Here is a 19,987-nt window from a genome sequence, read left to right as displayed (position 1 = left end):
ATATTTCGGACTAAAGCTTGGAGATCAAGATAAAGCTTGGGCGCCTCATAAAGTGTGCAAACGGTGTGTTGAGGACCTACGAAATTGGACCAAGGGTAAGAAAAAAGCTTTCCGTTATGAGATTCCAATGGTATGGCGAGAGCAAAAGAACCATAGTGACGATTGTTACTTTTGTTCATGCGATTTGAAAGGGTATAATTCAAAATGGAAGCATTCCATTTCATACCCCAATATTCACTCAGCAATTCGTCCCATCCCCCATGGCACAGATATACCAGTACCCAAGGCCCCTGCTACCTTGGAAGAGATAACTAGCTCCGATGAAGGTGGAGTCATACCTGAAACAGATGATGAATCAAGTTCTGACTTTGAAGATGATACAGGACCAAAATTGTTTTCCCAGGAGGAGATGAATGATTTGGTAAGAGACTTGAATCTTCCCAAAGATGCCGCTGAGTTACTCAGATCAAGGCTCAAATGCAAGAATTTATTGTTGCCAGGAGTGTCTTTTTCATGGTTCAGACATCGTGAAGACGAGTTCGTTCCTTACTTTGCAGAGGAAGATAAGTTGGTTTATTGCATCGATGTCGAAGGTTTGATGGGTCAATTCAAAATGCAATATGATTCAGCGCAATGGCGTCTTTTTATAGATTCTTCAAAAAGAAGTCTCAAAGCAGTTTTACTCCACAACGGCGGTTTTTATGCTTCCATCCCTGTAGGTCACTCCGTACACCTCAAGGAAACCTACGAGAACTTGGAATTGGTTCTTCGTAAACTTAAATATGAAGACCACGGTTGGCAAGTGTGCGGGGATTTGAAAGTCTTGTGCATGCTGCTCGGCAAAAAGCTGGGTATACAAAATACCCTTGTTTTCTGTGTCTATGGGGCAGTCGAGACCGACAAAATCACTGGACCAAGAAGAATTGGCAGCCGAGGGTGCTCACAGTTGGTGAAAAAAAAATGTCCTCCGAGAAACTTTGGTTCCTCCTCATGAAGTTCTTCTACCACCTCTCCACATCAAATTGGGATTGATGAAGCAATTCGTAAAATCACTTTCAAAAGATGGAGAATGCTTCAAATACTTGGTCACTAAGTTTCCAGGCCTCTCAGGGCAAAATTGAAGGAAGGTGTGTTCGTCGGACCAGACATTAGAAGGCTTATAGCTGATCAAGAGTTTATCAATACCATGACGCATCCTCAAAAAGAAGGTTGGATTGCATTTAAAGAGGTCGTAGAGAAATTTTTAGGCAATAACAAAGACCCTGACTACAAAAAAATCGTCGGACGAATGCTGAAAGCATTTCAAGCTTTAGGTTGCCTGATGAGTTTGAAAGTGCATTTCCTCCATTCCCACTGTTGGACGCTTCAGAGAGACATTACAGATGCTACTCACAAGCGTAAATGTACCAAGAGAAGCCTCACAGGGAAGAAGAATCGATTTTAGTGTGTGTTAATGAGCTCATTGCAGTTAAAAAATGATTTTCATGAAACATTTGTAATAAAAAATTAATTTTATGAGTATTTTCATTTATTTTGAGGTATTGTCTTATTTAACATAGTTACTTGAATTGTCAGAAAATGTGATGTCCTATGACAAAACGGAGGTCATTTTCAGATTCAGCGCACTCAAAAACATAAAGATTACGTGGAATAACCAAAACAGCTCTTGAAAAATTTATTTTTGCAGACCTTATTATTTATTTATATAGCACCATTGATCCAATGGTGCTGTACATAGGAAGGGGTTACATACAAATTACAGATATCAGTTACAGTAAGCAAACTAACAATGACAGACTGATACAGAGGAGAGAGGTCCCTACCGTTTGGGTTTACATTCTGCAGGAAGATGGGGGAAGGAGACAGTAGGTTGGTGGGTTGCAGCAGCTCCAGTGATGGTGAGGCGGTAGCTCCAGTAGAGGTGAGGGGGAAGCGGGGATCATTGCAGGCTGTAGGCTTTCCTGAAGAGGTGGGTTTTCAGGTTCCGTCTGAAGGATCCCAATATGGTTGATAGTCGGATGTGTTGGGGCAAAGAATTCCAGCGGATGGGGGATATTCGGGAGAAATCTTGGAGGCGGTTGGGTGAGGATTGAATAAGTGTGGAGGAGAGAAGCAGGTCTTGGGAGGACCGGAGATTACGTGAGGGAAGTTATCGGGAGATTAGTTCAGAGACCTATGGAGGAAACAGGTTATAGATGGCCTTGTAGGTCAGTATTAGTAATTTGAATTGGATACGCTGAGGGAATGGGAGCTAGTGAAAAGATCTGCAGAGGGGAGAAGCAGAGGAGTAGCGAGGAGAGAGATGAATTAGTCGGGCAGCAGAGTTAAGGATGGACTGGAGAGGTGCGAGGGTGTTAGGCTACTTTCACACTTGCGTTTTTTTGTGCTGTGCACCGTGCGCAGTGCAAACGCACATAAAAAACGCATCATGCGTTTGTGTGCGTTGTTTTGCGGGTTTTGGTGCATTTTTTTTAAAAAAAGCATACTTTTTTTGCGCATACGTGCGCATTACCATGTGCACGTATGCACACCCATAAACTATAATGGGTGTTTGGCTGTAAAAAAACGCAAGTTGGACGCACAAAAAATGCAACAGGATGCATTTTGTGCGCCCGAGCGCACACTACAAAAATGCATGCGCATACAAATGCATGTGCATGCGCACCCATGTAAAAGATAGGGAAAAAAAACATGCTTTTTTTGCGCTAAAAAACAGCGCAAAAAAACGCAAGTGTGAAACCAGCCTTAGCAGGGAGGCCACAGAAAAGGATGTTGCAGTAGTCGAGGCGGGAGATGATGAGGGCATGCACAAGCATTTTAGTAGATTGAGGGTTGAGGAAAGGATTCTGGAAATATTTTTGAGTTGGAGTCGACAGGAGGTAGAAAGAGCTTGGATATGCGGTTTGGGTTACTCCGAGGCAGCGGACTTCTAGTACGGGGGAAAGCGTGTTGTTAATTGCAATAGATAGGTCAGGTAAGGAAGATCTGTGAGATGGGGGAAAGATGATGAGTTCAGATTTGTCCACATTGAGTTTGAGGAAGCGAGAGGAGAAGAAGGAGGATATGGCTGATAGACACTCCGGGATTCTGGACAGCAGAGAGGTGACATCTGGGCCAGAGAGGTAGATCTGAGTGTTATGATCATAAAGGTGGTACTGGAATCCATGGGACTTTATGAGTTGCCCCAGGCCAAGTGCATAGATTGAGAAGAGTAGGGGTCCTATAACAGAGCCTTGGGGGACTCCAACAGAGAGAGGGTGGGATGAGGAGGTAGTGTGGGAGTGGGAGACGCTGAATGTGCAGTTGGAAAGGTATGAGGAGATCCAGGATAGGGCGAGGTCTTTGATGCCAAAGGAGGAGAGGATCTGTAGAAGGAGGCAGTGATCAATTCTGTCGAAAGCAGAGGACAAGTCTAGAAGGAGGAGTATAGAGGATTGTTCATGAGCTTGGCTGTAAGTAGGTTGTTAGTAATTTTTGTCAGGGCTGTCTCACTGGAGTGATGGAGGCAGAAACCAGATTGTAGATTGTCAAAGAGCAAGTTAGATGAGAGGCCGGAGGAAAGTTAATCCACATCCATACTTTTGCCCATGGAGGGCAGTATTTTTAGTGGTAATATAGTACAGATATCTAAATGGAAAAAATGACAAGGAAGTGTATACACGTGCTGCGCCAATTCTTTGTAATGCCCTTCCCAGGTCAATACGATTAGTCCCCAATCCCTACAATTTTAAGCGTGCCCTAATAACGCATTTATTCAGACTGGCCTACCGCCTCAACACATTAACCTAACTATCTCTGTGTGGTACAGTCAACAGTTTTACCATAACCAGGTTCCCCGTATCATGTTCCCACATGCTTTGTGCATCTATTAGCCCTCTGTGTCTGTACTGTTAAGGTACTGTCACACTTAGCGATGTACCAGCGATCCCGACCAGCGATATGACGCGGTCAGGATCGCTGGTACATTGCTAAGTGGTCGCTAGTGAGCTGCCACATAGGCAGATCTCACCAGCGACATCGCTGGGGACGGGGGTCGCTACTTACCTGTCACACCAGGTGATCCTGCGTCCTCCCGCCCGGCTCCACGCGTCGCTCGTCTTCACAGCAGGAAGCGCCACAGGAAGCTGACGATGAGAAACGGTCCTGAACGTTCTCGCGCGATCAGCGATAACCAGCGGGGGAGCCGGTCGCTGGTAAGTATCAGACACAGCGATATCGCTAGCAATATCGCTATAACGTCACTAGTTATAGCGATATTGCTAGCGATATCTCTTAGTGTGACATGCCCTTTACACACTTAACATTATGGCTGGTCTGAACAATGAAGGCAACTGTTACCACTAACCTTTAGTGTCTACCTTTTTTCCTCATGGATTGTAAGCTTGCGAGCAGGGCCCTCATTCCTCTTGGTATCTGTTATGATCTATGTGATTATTGTTATGCTGTAATGGCTATCATCTGTACAAGTCCCCTCTGAAATGTAAAGTGCTGCGGAATATGTCGGCGCTATAGAAATAAAATTATTATTATTATATGGGGTTCTGATGAGGACTTTTTTAACAGTCTCTTCCTGTGACTTGAAGGGTCACCATATTTAGCCTCAAAAAATCCAAGAGGAAAAGTTGAGACCGTCCGGAAACTAGAAATATTTGGAAAATGTTCAAGCTGCTGACAAAACCTTCCCTAGAACCAGAAATGGAGAAGTTCTGGAACATTTCTTTCATTCTGGAGTCAAGAAGATGGACGAGAAAACGGTGTTAAGGCAGCATTTAGAGTCAGTGGCCTAACGGAAAAGAAAACGGAATGTCTGAAAATTCCGTTAATATCCTGTGAGCAGTGTCGGACTGGGGTGCCAAGGGCCCACCAGTAACCAACTCCAGGGCCTCACTTTTCAGCTTCATGAAAATGTGACAATCGTCAATCACAGATTTATATAACAATGATCTGCGTAGATTGTTAAATGAATAAGATGCTGCCTTTGTTTGTACGTAGTGATTCAAGTATATGTGCCAAGTACTGCTCATATAAGAGGGTCGTGGCCTACAGGGGCCCATCGGAGGATTCTCCTGTTCTCTTGTGGGCCAGTGCAAGCCTGCCTGTGAGGCAACAAAAACATCTCCTCTGGGCTGTGTGCCAGCTTGTTCCCATCTGAGACAAATTCATATACAGGAAGCCTTTGCAGTTGTTTTTGTTAATTATTCTAAATTACTGAGATAATGAATTTTGTGTTTTCATTGGTTGTTAGCCATAATCATCAACATTAACAGAAATAAACACTTGAAATAGATCACTCTGTGTGTAATGACTCTATATAATATATGAGTTTCACTTTTTGTATTGAAGAACTGAAATAAATTAACTTTCTGATGATATTCTAATTTTGTGAGAAGCACCTGTATGTGGACTTGGAAATCTTTCAAAAATTTTCAGAACGCACCAAATCCTCCCTTAAAAATGTCAAAAGTAGAGAATCCAGAATAAATTCTTCCGTTCAGGAAGATTGGAGGTGGACGAGGAAAAGGCAAGAATTGTGGACAAGGAGTGACCTGAGAAAGGGGCATGTCCTTGAGAAAAATCCTCTTGTGAGGGTTACACATCCAAAAGTTGTCAATTATGCATTTAAATGGTTGAGGTGGGGGCATCAGTATTGTCTCCGCTTAGCTTTGTGCCAACTTGGCACCTTTCCTATAAAAAACAAAGCAAAACACAGAATACTCAGGAGAGCAGCAGGAAATAAATAAGAGCAAAAACTGGTCACTTTTGATCTGGTGACAGGTCCGCTTTAAAGGGATATTTCTATATATGACACACGTAAAACATAGGACTTTAATAAGATTCAACCTGTTTCTTGGCTTGTGAAAGAAGGTTTTATTTAGAGAAAAGCAGGAATAAAAAAAAAAAAAGCAAGCACACTTCCCCGTTCAGGAGGAGGATGTTTTACGTCTCCCTTATTTGTTTTGAAAAGGATGGAGAGGTCAGCCGAGGGCTGAATAATTTATATAGGGGCGATATATTTCAGGATGTTTGTGTACCTATGCGTGGAGCTGTGGAGGGATTTATATCGTAACAGGAAGAGATGATGTCCTGGGTATAAATCTCGGATCCTTCATGTGTTTAGTCGTCTGTTTGCCCTGTGATATTAATAGGTAGCCATAAATATTAAGGGGGCACATGTGGGCGCAATTGCTAATTTTGGCTGAATTAGTTCACACAACTACAGCCTAGCACTTGTTAAAATTTCATAAGGCTGGAAGAGGAGAACTGAGAAATAAAGCAGAAGACGTTGTCTAGAAGGGGTCTCAGGTTAATAAGCAGCAGCTCCAAATTCATTCATTGGAGTAGGTGTCTTGCAATAACAGATTTCTCCTGTAGTGGCCGCTGCATTTTGCTTTGAAAAAATCTGATTAATAAGGCAAAATGAGAAATTGAGATCAGTCTTGATTTACCTCCATTCATTGACCTGTAAGACTTTAGCTGAATAATTGGAGTAAGCGGAGACAGGCTGATTGCTGGACATGACCTTATCTTTTCTTCATCTAAGTTTGCCTTATTAATTAGAATTTCAGGAAATAAAATTCTTGTATTTCATATTCAAGTAGACAATGGCCTCCAGTGAGTAGGGCAGAAAAGTAACAGCATTTTCATACCTCCCAACTTTTGCAGAAGAGAAAGAGGGACAAATTTTGACTTCAGCCTCAGCCACATCCATAAAAAAAAAAAAAAAAAAAAAAAAAACCTGCTGTATTTTACATGCATTTTTTAGGCTCTACCTAGAAGCCTCTAAAGAAAACAACACAAAAATACGTGGTTCAGCAACATCTTTAGACACACATGGGGCGAAGATTTCATGAAATCACATTTTATTTGCTTAGACAGTTAGGGGTACTTCACACTAAGCGAGATCGCTAACGAGATCGCTGATTCGTCACCTGAGCCATTTTTTGATCGTTGGTCTACCGCTGGCCAGCACGCATCGCGTGTGGCAGCGGGAGACCAACGATCAGTGAGCTCCCAGCACTGTAAGCAGACGCTGTGAGCTGGTATCTAGGGTAAATAGCGGGTATCTAAGCGCCAAGCGCTTAGTTACCCGCTATTTACCTTGGTTACCAGCGTCCTCACTGGTCCTGAACACTGGTGAGTCTGCCTGTCTGAGAGCTCACCAGCGATCATGTAGCGACGTGTTATGATTGGGTCACCGAGGAGGAAAACCAGAGAGGTTGGCAACTAAGCGGATTGCAGACCCCTGATCCTAACCACACAACTAGCAGTAGCCATGGAGCGTACCTACGATGATTCTAGACGCCTCGTCACATCCGGAGGACTAAATAAGCCTAAAGCAGGAAAAGGGGAAATCTGTTATGAATGAGTCACCGTAGGAGGCAAAAACAGAAATGCTAGCTAAGTCCAGAACACCAGAGAAGTTGGCAGCTATCGGATTGCAGACCCCTGAACATATCAACACAACTAGCAGTAGCCATGGGGGGTTCCTACGATGACCTAGACCCCTCGATCACAGCCGGAGAACTGCCTAGCCTAAAGACAGAAAAGGAAATCTAAACTGCCCCAGAGCAGACCCCAAAGCAAAAGGCAGCCCCCAACATATAATGACGGTGAGGCAAGAAGAAGGAACACTAACACAGAAAGATAGACTGAGCAAAGACGGGGCCCAAGCTAACTAGATAGGAAAGGACAGGAAGGCTGCTGTCTGCAATCCGTGAAAAACCCTACAAAAATAAGAGCCAACAAACTGACAGTGAAAAAAGGCCCTGAAGACGCTAAGCTTCAAAAAGCTATGTCAGTACTCAGGAATATTCTGAAGACAGAGCAACAGGCAAAAGGAGATTCAGCTCACCCCAGCAGGGAATGGCAGAATCCAGAAAAGCAAGGGAAACAAAAAACAAAAACACAAATGCTAACAGGCAAAGCAGAAAACTTAGCTTTAGAGGAGCAGGAATCAGACTGGTCTCAAAGAAGTCCACAGAGAAATCACCCGCAGGGCAGAAGGGCGTCGGCAGCCTTATATCCAGTCCGTGACTCCACTCAGCCAGTCATCATCATTAGACTCAGGTGCCTGATAATCAGGCTCATTACCTTCCTTTACCAGAATAGGGAGTTCACCAGACCTCAGTGACGAAGGGGAAAATGAACTCACAACAGAAATCTAAACTGCCCCAAAGCAGACCCCAAAGGAATAGACAGCCCCCACACATGTGTTGACGGTAAGACAAGGTGAAAACACAAACACAGGTAGGAAAATAGGCTGAGCAGCCGATGGGGCCCACACTAACTAGAAAGGACAGGAAAGGAAATATACTGTCTGCAATCATGCCAAAAATCCCTGCAAAAATGTCCAACACTTCTGATAGCAAAAAACCCCTGAAGTCACTAGACTTCTCCCAGTATATCAGCACTCTATGGAATGGAAATTCAGCACAGCCCCAGCCAGGGCTGGCTACCACATAAAAACTGAATAGACCAGACCAAGTCAAGTGTGAACAATAGCAGTGAACACTTAGCAGTAAACTGAGAAGGCAGGAACTGAACTGGAAACTAGAACCTCAGGGGGCAGGAAAAAATCACCAGCATGGGGAGAGGGAGTCGGCTGTCTTAAATCCAGTCTGAGACTCCAGATGTCCAATCCTCATCCTCATTATCAGGTGGCAGGTCTCTGTTAATTAGATCAGCTTCATTACCTCCAGCCACCACACGAGGGAGCCCAGAAAGAGAACTCACAACTCCTCTGTCAAGACAACCAGCTCCTTCACCAGAAACCAAAGGAAGACCAGAAAATGAGTTCACAACAGCGACGCACCAGCGATCCTGACCAGGTAGTATCGCTGTCGGGATCGCTGGTGCGTTGTTTAGTGTAACGGGACCCTAAAACACAGCAGAAGTTCTGTGCAAAAAAGCAGCAGAAAAAAAGCAGCTTTTACGCTACATGTGAACATGTCCAAGCAAAGTGGATGCGATTTCATTAAATTACCTGCCAGGTAAGGACTGGGGCTGAAATTCAGCCCTGACATTTGAAATCACACAGGCCCATGGTGTCCCTGTCCCCAAGTACCATATGGGATATATTACTAATATTACCCTGGATTGAAGAAAGCAAGATTTACTACATGACCAATGTTTCTAATGATACCCATGGCCTGCTGGAGTAAGTGGCTTTATACTCTTAACAGTATGGGTATCTTGAGAACACCGATTCTGTTAACAACGTAGCAGACAAGACGGCCCACAACCAGACAGGCCCTTCTGGCATTTGCCAGAATTGCCAGGTGGCCAGTCCGGCCTTGCCCTCGGTGTGTCTAAAAACGCTGTTGTACTGTGCAGTATTCTTTTTTTTTCCTATATAGGCTTCTATGTGGAACCTGGAAAAAAGAATGTAAAATGAAAAATGCTGTTGCATTATTAAGTGAAGAATCAAAGCTTTTCTATACTATTAAAAAAGCATTAAAATTTCTACTTTACATCTGCACCATAAAAGCATCAGATAAGAGGGAAAACGTATAAAGGAAACACGGCAAACATGCAATATTCGGAGAAGATTGTTATTGCCTCGTGTGGTGTGTGCAATAGAAAAAGCACAGCATTTACACTGTGTGTGACCTCGGTGTTACATTTTCATTATTTTTTTATGGTCTTAATAGAGGAAAAAAATCAATCACCATTTTTTTAGTGCCATTTACTGATCACCATAAATAATCTTATTGCAGTTTTGTGCGGTCAGTATGATTGCACGGATATCAAATATGTCCATATTATTTGCTGATTTGTGATGTTTATCTTTTTGTAAAAATGTTGTTATTGTAATTGGTCTTTTAATTATTTTTTAGGGAAAATAAACCCTGACTTTTATTCTCCCTCTAGAATACAGGTACATAGAAATCCACTGCTAGGTTCAATGTATCTCTGTGACCAGTGTAATTTACCTGTGGGTTTGTAGCCTGCAATGCGGCTTCAAGTATACAAAATCCTCCCACTGATGGCAGTGCAGGCTGTGGCTCTGTACTTTAGCGGCTGTCTGCAATGGTACATGTTGTGGGTTTGATTCCTAAGGAGAATTTATGTGTGACATGTAAAGACCCCTGTTTAGATAGATAGACCGACCTGAATCTTATGATCAATAACATTATCATTTTCGGCACATAGAATATCATCGTCATCATTAGCACATGTCCTGTTAATTATACAGGAAGGTGTCCTGCTGAGAACGAAGCTTTTAATGCTGGCATGAAGCATTTTGCTTGTTTGGCGGATTGTTGCTGACATGATTTCACAAGCTGAATCGGTGAATGAACATTCTATAAATTCTAGTCAACAATTATTAGCGCCTCTAAACATCCGATACCATACCATGCTTTTTATAAATATACATCATTAAGTACTGTAAATGTGCAACTGCTATTCCTTGTATTGTTTTTACAATGGCTTATCTAATCAGTAGGAAGTTGCATCAGTGCAGTTTAGAACAAGTGAATGCTCAAGATAATCAGATAAAACAGCAAAAATCCAGTGTACTTCTGTTACCAGGTGTAGTCCTGCTGTAGAAAGTTCCCTATACTAGACACCTCTGCTGCACAACAGCTATGGCCTCTTTCACACTTCAGTTTTTTACAATCAGTCACAATCCGCCAGGTTTTGAAAAAAAACGGATCCTCAATTTTTTTTGAGGATCCGTTTTTTTCCCCATTGACTTGCATTAATGGCGGATTGTGACGGATTGCTGTCAGTTGCATCCGTTTTTTTTTGAGGATCCGCCAAAAGTTGGTGTCCGTCATCATCCTTAAAGATTTCAAAACGGAGCTTGTAACGTTTTTTTCTCTGGCGGATCCTCCAGACACTGATTTAACACTGATTTAACACTCTCACTCTCTCTCTCTCTCTCTCTCTCTCTCATCCCGGGCAGCGTTTCCTTTAAATTTCCTGATTTTCAGGATCCGTCTCAAAACGCATCCTGTGCCATCCGTTCACATCAGCTAAGAACGGATCCGCTTGTCTGACTTTTTGGCGGATTTCAACTGATGCAAAAAAACTGAAGTGTGAAAGAGGCCATAGCGATTTGTGATGAAAAGATCATCTATAAGAGACAGTATTATTGCAGTTATATTCTTGTATATAGGAGCAGTATTCTAGCAGGTATATCCATGTACATAGGGGGGCAGTATTATAGTAGTTATATTATTATTAGTGATGAGTGAATTTGATTGGGTTTAGGGCTTATCCGGGAGCTATAGTGCGCTACCGAATAAACTGCAGAGGAAACCCCGCTTCCTGGATTGCTCCGGCTGATCAGCTGTTCGGCTCCGTGACAGCCATGGCACATGCATGGAGAGAGGGGGCAGTATTATAGTAGTTATATTCTTGTACATAGGAGAAGTATTATAGTAGTTATATTCTTGCACATAGGAGCATTATTATAGTACTTATATTCTTGTATATAGGAGCAGTATTATAGTAGTTATATTCTTGTACATAGGAGCAGTATTATAGTAGTTATATTCTACTACATAGGGGCAGTATTATAACAGTTATATTCTTGTACTCTATACAGGGGCAGTAGTATAGTAGTTATATTCTTGTACATAGGAGGCAGTATTATAGTAGTTATATTCTTGTATATAGAGGGCAGTATTATAGTTGTTATATTCTTGTACATAGGGGCAGTATTTTAGTAGTTATATTCTTGTATATGGGGGCAGTATTATAGCAGTTATATTCTTGTACATAGAGGACAGTATTATAGTAGTTATATTCTTGTACATGGGGGTAGTATTATAGTAGTTATATTCTTGTACATAGTTGCCAGTATTATGGTAGCTATATTGTTGTACATGGGGTTATTATAGTAGTTATATTCTTATACATGTGGTCAGTATTATAGTAGTTATATTCTTGTACACAGTGGACAGTATTATAGCAGTTATATTCTTGTATATAGGAGCAGTATTATAGCAGTTATATTCTTGTACATAGGGGGCAGTATTAAAGTAGTTATATTATTATTAGCGATGAGTGAATTTGATTGGGTCACAGCTTATCCGGCAAGCTATAGTGTGTTACTGAATAAGCTGCAGAGGAAACCCCGCTTCCTGGATTGCTCCGGCTGATCAGCTGTTCAGCTCCGCAGCTGCATATGTCGCGGCTGTGTGACAGCCATGACACATGCATGGAGAGAGGGGGCAGTATTATAGTAGTTATATTCTTGTACATAGGGGAAGTATTATAGTAGTTATATTCTAGCACATAGGGGCAGTATTATAACAGTTATATTCTTGTACTCTTTACAGGGGCAGTATTATATTAGTTATATTCTTGTACACAGGGAGCATTATTAGAATAGTTATATTCTTGTACATAGGGGGCAGTATTATGGTAGTTATATTGTTGTACATGGGGTCAGTATTATAGTAGTTATATTCTAATACATAGGGGGCAGTATTATAGTAGCTATATTCTTGTACATAGAGGCACTATTTTAGCAGTTATATAATAGTTAATACATAGGGGCAGTATTATAGCAGTTATATTCTTGGACTCTATACAGGGGCAGTATTATAGTAGTTATATTCTTGGAAATATGAGTAGTATTTTAGTAGTTATTTTCTTGTACATAGGAGCAGTATTATAGTAGTTATATTCTTGTATATGGGGGCAGTATTATAGCAGTTATAGTCTTGTACACAGGGGGCAGTATTATGGTAGTTATATTGTTGTACATGTGGTCAGTATTATAGTAGTTATATTCTTGTATAGACTGTAGGTGGCGCTAGTAACTGCAGAAAAGAGAGAGGAACACCAATGTGATCAATAAAATATAAATAAATAATTAAAATTTGCGCTTAATAATGAACCCCTTTAGCTTGTAGTGACCTAAAAAATACACACAAATGAATTGGATTGCTCCAAGTTAGGTAGTTATTACCTTAAGGTGTAATCTGAGCGAATGTCTGGACTCCAGAGGACCAGTAAAGAGCGCTGTATGTCTTGATGTGAAGTCAGATAGAATGATGTTTGCCAGATAAACGCGGTTTAATACAACGGCTCTTCAGGAGTGCTGTCCCGGCCGGTGACAGACACTCCACGCTCCCCTCTTCCAGCAGCGCGTCGGCGTGCAGTGTGCATGATGTGTAGCTGTGGCGTGAGATGAGCCAACAGGACCTTCGTGATGTCACCGGTCACGTGATAGATTACAGGGAGCACAGTGGACCAATTCCTCTCCGACTAGTTTCGGAAAAAACACGGTTTCCTTCATCAGCTTCACATCGTGAACACTGCACGCCGGTGCGCCGCTGGAAGAGGGGAGCGTGGAGTGTCTGTCACCGGCCGGGACAGCACTCCTGAAGAGCTGTTGTATTAACCCACGTTTATCTGGCAAACATCATTCAATCTGACTTCACATCAAGACACACAGCGCTCTTTACTGGTCCTCTGGAGTCCAGACATTTGCTCAGATTACACCTTAAGGTAATAACTACCTAACTTGGAGCAATCCAATTCATTTGTGTGTATTTTTTAGGTCACTACAAGCTAAAGGGGTTCATTATTAAGCGCAAATTTTAATTATTTAGTTATATTCTTGTACATAGAGGGCAGTATTATAGTAATTATATTCTTGCACATAGAGGGCAGTATTATAGTAATTATATTCTTGCACATAGAGGGCAGTAATGTAATTATATTCTTGTACATAGAGGGCAGTATTATAGTAATTATATTCTTGTACATAGGAGCAGTATTATAGTAATTATATTCTTGTACATAGGAGCAGTATTATAGTAGTTATATTGTTGCACATAGTTGACAGTATTATAATAGTTATATTGTTGTACATAGGGGGCAGTATTATAGTAGTTATATTCCTGTACATAGGAGCAGCATTATAGTAGTTATATTCTTGTACATAGGGGCATTAATATAATAGTTGCATTCCTGTACATAGGGAGAAGTTATAAAGTAGATATCTTTTCTACATTAGACCAGAGAATTTCTTTACACTCTTGAGTTACACTATTTGAGTAGACTGCTCCATATGCTCTGGGGCCTTTGGTAAATGATTAATATTAATAATTGGATGAGAAACCTTTCCTGGGATCAGTTATGATTTGGACTTTGGACAAAATTTATAATGTACAAATGTCATATTACTGTAGACTGAATGGACATGTACAGTATATTTCAAGGTTTACCGCTCTTCGACATATCTTCAATTGGACCTTAAAATTAAGTTCTATAATTCCAACATCAAATAATGCAGGGTCTATCGCATGTTGGACTAGTTGATATCAGCTAATAGAGAGTTCTGGATTCTATAAATTGGTCATCATGATCACACAAATGTCTATGCTGCGGAGTTGTTTCTTGTTCCCATGACTATGGAAGCTACTGTGATTATGCCACATAGAGTGAAGGCCAAAAGTGTTGGCACCCTTGAAATTGTTCCAAAAAAATTAAATATTTCTCGCAGAAAATGATTGAAATTACATGTTTTGTTATACACGTTTATTTTGTGCATATTGGAATGACACACACAAAAAAAATGCAAATTGAACATAATTTCGTACAAAATCCCAGAAATGGGCTCAACAAAATGGTTGGCACCCTCAACTTAATATTTGGTTGCACACCCTTTGGAATAAATAACTGCAATCAATCGCTTCCTATAACCATCAACAATCTTGTTACACCTCTCATTTGGAATATTGGACCACTGTTCTTTTTGCAAACTGCTCCAGGTCTCTCATATTTTCATATTTGAAGCCGCCTTCTCCCACCAGCAATTTTAAGATCTCTCTATAGGTGATCAATGGGATTTCGATCGGGACTCATTACTGGCCACTTCAGAACTCTCCAGCGCTTTGTTTCCATCTAGTGATGAGCAAGTATGCTCGTTCCTCGAGATTTCCGAGCATGCTCGGGTATTCTCCAAGTAGTTTGGGAGTGCTTGCTCGGAGATTTAGATTGTGTTGCTGCAGCTGCATGATTTGCGACTTTTAGACAGCCTGAATACATGCAGGGATTGCTTGTTTGTTAGGAAATCCCCACATGTATTCAGGCTGTCTAGCAGCCCCAAATCATGCAGCTGCGGCGACACAAATTAAATCTCCTTGCACGCCCAAAATACTCGGAGAACACCCAAGAATGATCAGAAAATTCGAGTAACGAGCATACTCGTTCATCACTATTTCCATCTATTCTTGAAGTATGTCTGTGGTCATTGTCCTGCTGGAAGACTTTTGACCTAGGACGCAAACCCAGCTTTCTGACATTTGGTACTACATTGCTGACCCCAAATCCTTTGGTAATATTCAGATTTCATGATGCCTGGCACACAGTCAAGGCACCCAGTGCCGGAGGCAGCAAGACTACCCGAAAACATATTTGAACCTCCACCATATTTGACTGTAGGTACTGTGTTCCTTTGTTTTTAGACCTCATTCCAGTTTTGGTAAACAGTACAGTGATGTTCTCATTTTCCACATGACACTCTCCTAAAAGTATTTTGGCTTACTCATGTATATTTTGGTAAACTTCAGTCTAGCTTTGTTATAACTCTGTCGGCAGTGGGTTCTCCTGGGTCTCCTGCCATTGCATTTAATTTCATTCTAATGTTGACGGATAGTTCATGCTGACACTGATGCACCCCGAGTCTACAGGAAAGCTTGAATTTATTTGGAACTTGATTGGGGCTTCTTATCCACCATCTGGACTGTCCTGCGTTACAACCTTTCATCAAATTTCTGTTGTCCAGGGAGATTAGCTACAGTGAAAACTTCTTGATTATGTTGCACGCCATGGACAAAGGAACATCAAGATCTCTGGAGATGGACTTGTAACCTTGAGATTGTTGATATTATTCAACAATTTTAGTTCTCAAGTTCTCAGACAGTTCTCTTCACCTCTTTGTGTTCTCCATGTTTAGTGTAGCACATACAATGCAAAGACTGAGATAAAAAGGGGAGAAGTTATCTGGTTTCAATTGTGATTTTCATATTGCCGCAAGTGTTACTCACCACAGGTGAGTTTGAACAAGCAGCACATGCTTGAAAGAAAGTTGTTTACCTGCAATTTTGGAACGGTGTAAACAATTTTGGCCCATTTTGGGGCTTTTGTGCAAAATTATGTCCAATTTGCCATTTTTGTCCTTTTGTTAAACTGCTCCAATACACACAAAGGAAATAAACATGTATAACAAAACATGTGTAATTGCAATAATTTTCTGGGATAAATACTTCATTTTCTGGAACAGTTTCAATGGTGCCAACACTTTCGGCCATGACTGTGTGTCTAATGGCATTTGGTATCTGCTCTTTTTCAGTGATGGCACCAGTTGCTCATTACATTATCCCTCATGTCTTACTTCACTTTCCAGACTACTTTCGTATGCTGCACCTATACTTACGATGCTTTTTCTTTCTTTGATACTTTGACACACTACTAATCTTTTCTCTGAAGCTAATGTCCCATAATGGTATCACAGCTACACCCATAATTGTAAACACCGTATGTCAAGAAAAACTTTCACCTTCTACAAAGATTTGGTGTGGTCCGCTTTAATCACAAACTAAACCATAAGCTTTTGCGTCAATGCGCCCTGGCAGAACACAAACTCCTTAGATTGGCTTGTATTTTTCCTGCTTGTAAAGTTCCAGTAAACTCATGTTAACCATATGTCAAAGCCTAAATGGTGGGATTCGCACTAGTTGTGCCTATACACTTGTTCAAGAACCATAGTGTTACCCAAAGAGTAGTGTTAACCATTTATCTACCACCTGTCCCAAATTTTGCAACACAATCTCCCAAACTAGCCCATAAACGAAGGTTTTTTTTTCCCATCATGAGTAGTAACCTCCTGCTTCTAGGCTATAAATGCCTAGATACCAATACCAAGAAATGTGCATTCTATACCCCTCCCATTTTTGCTGGCCATGACTCCAATTTAAGACACTACATCACAAGCTGTTTAAAATTGCCCTGAAGCACACCTCAAAGAAAAGCAGACTAGACCCCATAAACACAGACCCCCAATTACAGACAAACTTGGACTCAAACTAATACAAACCATAGACCATACGAGACCATTTTAACAAAAACAGACGGCAGATCAGACCCCTTAAGTAGAGATGCACACCATTACCCTATGCAAATACAGACTCCTTAAACAAATACAGATTCCACACCAGATTAAATAATGCAGACACCAGACCAGTCACCCCTTATAGCAATTATATACCAGTCCCTCACATTAGAGATCCAATCAAGACCCCCTAAACGAGGGGTGGGGAAACTTTTCTGCCTGGGGCCATTTGAATATTTATAAAATCACTCGGGGGTCATTTAAAATTATCAACTTGAAAATGATCCTGCTATATTTGGTCAAACATGTAATTAACTCATCCCTAATATGATGGCTTCAACTGCTTTCTCTTTGGTGTGGCTGTGATGTTAGGCATATGGAAAATGTTGCAACTCGTAACTGCTTTTCCAGATTTGCATTGGTCTGGAGCACAGGCGACTCTTTGCTCTGATGAGTTATGTAAAAAACTCACAGTAATAAGTCTTACCGAGCACAGATGTATATTACACTGCAGATCTCCTCACAGTGGGAAATTCATCACTGTAATATACATCACTTAGGATACACTGGGACTCTTCTGTAAATACATCACATAGGAGACACAGAGACTGCTGTATATACATCACAGAAGACATGGGGCTGTGCTATATACATCACAGGTCACATGTGGTCTCCAAGAATCTGTGGCCTGAGATTTCCCACCCCTACCCAAACAAATACAGACCCCAGACCAGATCTCTTAAATACATACAGACCAAGTGCCTTAAAGCAAATAAAGACTTCAGACCAGATCTCCTTATTAAAGACTCAGATCGGATCTCAAAAATAAAGACACAGACCCCTAACCAAATACAGATCCCAGACCAGACACACTAAATACAAACCTCAGTCCTTTGCAACTAAAAGACTTCATACCAGAATTTTTAAATGAAAACAGACCCCAGACCAGACCTCCCAAATACAGCCCTCACACCAGAACCCCTCATTTCAGACCCAGACCAAACACCATAAGCAAATCTACACTTCAAACCAAAACACTGCAGACTACATTGACTGAAGCTTGATGGCATTGTGTATAGCGGCACCTGAGATTTATTAGGACTAAAGGAAAGGGGCTTTATAGGGTTCATGGTGCCTGGAAAACCTTTGTTCCCTTCCAGGATTTTATTAGTCTCTTTTATATTCTGAGACAGTAGCCTTTTTCTAAGCCAGAATTGAGTTTGCGCCCTTCCATCTCCAAATTGGGTCAGAGTCTGGGAATGGTACCACCAGAAGTGAAGTTCCCTCCCAGCCTCACGGGTGATAGAAATCCTATATGGTGTTATATATGGCATCACATGAAGTCACTGGAGATAACATGTAGGGACTGTCGGTGTCATGTTTGCAAAGAGGCCCACAATACATGTTCTTCAAGTCTAAAAACAAATTCTCGATTGTGCAGGCTGCCAAGCAGCGGCCTCCCTCGGGCAGTGCGCTTCCTCCATCGCAAACGCTGTTTATACAACACATAAAGCTAAATTACTCACTGAAACGCAACTGTCTCCATTGAAGTGTGGGCTCATCTCTCCGGGGCAATTTTTCCTCCTTGTGTAGACACATTTCTTCCATCATCCGGTTGCACTTACTTTAATTCTTGGGTATTTAATAAGGTGAACTCTGGTTGAGATCCAATTAATGTATTAGGGAATTGCATCTCAAGCAGTTTATCAAATGGATGTTTTATGGGTTATTATACCTCCTTCCTAGGGTGAAGTGATTTCAAATTTAACCTAAAGTTTTATAAAGATTGAACTCCCCATTTTAACATTTTAGGAGATCTGATCATGAGCATATATTTCTTTAGATGGTCTGTGGTCTTTATCTGCTTTGGGGTCTAGTCAATACTTGCCAACTCTCCCAACACGCTCAGCCAGGAGATATCCTGAACTTCTGGAACAGTCAGATCATGTCAAAACTTCCTGAAACTTGTGATTCTTGGAGGATTTTTTTCATCCAGTGAAACGGCACTATAGACGGTGAAAGAGGCCATGTAATGGGGCTTGGAGAGTTGCTCCATGGAGCCAAAATAGGGCACTTAGATGGTCTATAAACGCCGATGCACCATCTAGAAGCTTCATAACCTACTCACATAGGGGCATTGCTCATTACAAGAGACAATGATATACAGCAAAGAATATTTACTGCCATCAATCAGAAATAAAAAAAAAAATGGTCCTATAAAAACATTGACCCCAAAATATACCAATTTGAGGAAAAAAAATCACCAAAATGGAATCTGATGACTTCATCATTCTCTAAATGACTACTGATTGCGGGCCAGTGTCCCATTACTTGGAGGGTTGAAGAATTTATGACAGAGGCTATGGAAGAACAAATAATTTGCTTCAATGAAAACACACAGAAGCGTATTTGCCAAATGGAAAATTGCCCCATGTTGTCCCAATCTGACGTCCGAACGGAAAATTCCTCTTCTCGTGTTTGTCAGACATTGTTTTTAATCAAATAAAGTAATAAATTTGGCCAAGTAAAAAACATGTCTGCTTTCCTACAAAAAAAAAAAAAAAAGTGATATCCCTATCCACAGGTTGTGTTTGAGATTTCAGGTAGGCTCAAATTAAGTGAATGGGGCCGAGTTGCAATACCAGGCGTAACCTGTGCACAGGGGTGGCGCTGTTTTTCTAATCCAAGACAACCATCTTTAAAGGAAGTTGTTGATTTCTAGTGTTACAACCTTATTGATTATTTACCATTCCATCTCAATAATCAATATAAGGGTGCGGTTACCCCCGCTAAGCTTTGGGGCCCATGATAGTGACCCACCCTATAGCTACATTACTGCTATATCTGACTAAACTCCTAGTATTGTACTCCAATGACATGTCCTGGAAGGAGATTAGGAGAATAAAAGGA

Source organism: Dendrobates tinctorius, unplaced genomic scaffold, assembly GCF_039654945.1.
Source record: "Dendrobates tinctorius isolate UK_male_01 unplaced genomic scaffold, ASM3965494v1 ptg000014l, whole genome shotgun sequence".
Taxonomy (NCBI): domain Eukaryota; kingdom Metazoa; phylum Chordata; class Amphibia; order Anura; family Dendrobatidae; genus Dendrobates; species Dendrobates tinctorius.
The sequence above is the reverse complement of the archived record's forward strand: the minus strand, read 5'-3'. Positions refer to the sequence as shown.